This window comes from Salarias fasciatus, chromosome 3 (genome assembly GCF_902148845.1).
Source record: "Salarias fasciatus chromosome 3, fSalaFa1.1, whole genome shotgun sequence".
Classification (NCBI taxonomy): domain Eukaryota; kingdom Metazoa; phylum Chordata; class Actinopteri; order Blenniiformes; family Blenniidae; genus Salarias; species Salarias fasciatus.
In genome coordinates, this window is record NC_043747.1 from 19,180,222 (window position 1) to 19,182,537 (window position 2,316).

General features: G+C 36.4%; 1 long non-coding RNA gene across 1 annotated transcript; it reads right to left on the reverse strand.

Annotated features, from left to right (window-relative positions):
* Nucleotides 1–213: 213 nt before the first annotated feature.
* On the reverse strand, nucleotides 214–1,486 carry LOC115386066 (uncharacterized). Its single transcript, XR_003931265.1, has 6 exons — nucleotides 1,436–1,486; nucleotides 1,232–1,285; nucleotides 1,039–1,092; nucleotides 872–934; nucleotides 495–554; nucleotides 214–288 (listed from the first exon to the last, which is right to left on the reverse strand). It is a non-coding gene; the product is annotated as an uncharacterized LOC115386066 (long non-coding RNA).
* Nucleotides 1,487–2,316: the final 830 nt, after the last annotated feature.

Genomic DNA, 2,316 nt, shown 5'->3' on the forward strand with positions numbered 1-2,316 from the left:
ATGCAAAAACCTAAAAACAATCAAAAGGATAATTGATCAGATCAGAGAAGGATAGATCAGAGTGTGTCCCTCTTTTATGTTGTTGATGGTGATGAAGTACCTCATTCAGCTGAAAGGAAAGAAAAAGAAGCAGAGGGTTTGTGTAGATGTGGTTCCCAACAGCTCATTTCATGTCAACGTTAACATCTTGGTAAACATGACATTTTACTGTTGCTCAGTTACCGTGAGTGGTTTCTGCTTTGACTTCGGAATAAACTGTTTCTTCAGTGGCTGCTGGAGCTGTCCTCCCTACAAACAAATGTTTACATGGATTCATGTCATTATTTATTTTACAAATTAATGGTTAAATGTTCCACAAATTTTCTTAACATTTCCTGAAGTTTACTGTAATAAGGAATCAATAGGAAAATGCAGGCGTCTCATTTCCTTGTTTTCAAGACGATCCTGTTGAAAATACACATACAGATGCAGACATGGATGCAGACGTCTCGTACCTTTCTTGCCTTTTGCTTTACGTTTATTGGGGAGTACTTGAGCATAGGTCACTTCATCATCTGAAATACAGGAAACAAAGCAAAAGGATGGATGTCAAACTCTGCAGGTGTTCACAGACCAACATTTCCACCTTTATTTTCTAATTTGCTGTTGAGCGATTGTTAGATGTTTTGGTTCTAGCTTCAGGGAACAACAGCAGCTCAGTTATTTTTTTATGTTCCATTCAAACAAATGTTGGAGGTTGAACATGCAGTGAACAACCCTGCTCTCTCTGTACAGCAGCTGTCTGCTGTTCTTTACCAGTTGGTTTAATATGGAGAACAAATGTATGTTTGACAGATCAGAAAAGAGTTTTTGCTTTTGTTCTTCATCAAACCTTGAGATGATGTGGTCCTCACATCAGCATAAACAGTGCTCTCTTCTGGTTTCTTCTTCTTCACTGTGAGAATGAAATAAAATTCACTCATTGAAAGTAGACATATTTGTTCCACTGGCTGATAATTTTATCTGCAGCATATCCACTTTACAACATCCAATACTCACCATTCTTGACTTTTTTAAGCTCAATTGAAGAATAAGTCACATTATCAGATTCACCTGAAATGAAGTTTTACTGTTAGAGTTTAGAAACTGGCATTGAATCATTTACTTTACTCTGCTTCATGTGTGGAAAACTTTTTTCTTTACTGTCAGTAGAATCAGTCTCTTTGAGGATTATCATTCATTCAGTACTCACCGTTCTTGATGTTTTTAAGTTCTACTGAAGAATATAACACATTAGTGGATTCACCTGAAATGAAGTTTTAAATTTTTAGATCACTGACTGTTCCAAACACTGGTATTAATTTATTACGTATGAGATGCAGTGATTGCTTCATAGTGTTGAACATCACTGAGTAAATTTCAACATTGTTGGAAAATAGTTTGTATTAAAGCTGACCTTGGAACGGAGAAGCATATGTGTTGCACTGATCTTCCAGCTGGTTGCTGCTGTGGTCTGGAGTTTGGCTCTGCTGTGAACTTTGACACCTGTGAACCCTCAAAATATTTAATACAGCAGGTTCAAAAAGAAACTGCAATTTTAGTTTGTTGTAAAGGAAGAAAGAAGCATCATACCAACCTGTTGAAGCATGAATCTGTGAAAAAGGCGTTTGAGAGTATAAATTTTCTTCCAATCCAAACTGTTTAATCTCGAATTTGAAATAAAATCCAGAGTTTTATTTTTATTTTTAATTTGTTGCTTGATTGTTCAACATCTGCTCAAATAAACTGAACTGAACTGAAGAGTCCGAACATATCTTTAGTTTTAGGTTTGAAAAAATATCAGTGAAACGTAGGAAATAAAGCTCTTACCTTTTGTCCTTTTGGAGCGCCATAACAACAGCAGCAGAAAAATAAGAAGTAAAAGTCCACAAATCAACCCAATAGACCACAATGGAAAGCATTTTTTCCTGGATACAACTGCAGAGATCAATGGGTTTTGAAAAAACAAATACATTATCACTAGTACCAATAATGATAATGATGATAATAATCAGCAGATGACTTACATTTCACAGCCATCCAGCTTTGAGCTGATTCTCTTCCATTGTACTGACACTTGTAGAAACCTTCATCTGATTCTGACACTGCAGAGATCTTCATCTCTCCTCGTCTCTCATTTCCAATGAGTTTGTTATTTTTGTAGAAAAACACATCAGAGGGAATATTTCCAGTCTTCATGACACAGAGGAGAGTTACAGACTCTCCCACAGGTACAGGATACACAGGGCTCACCAGGATAACGCCATCAGCTGGAAAACAGAGTTCAGTTCATTCATT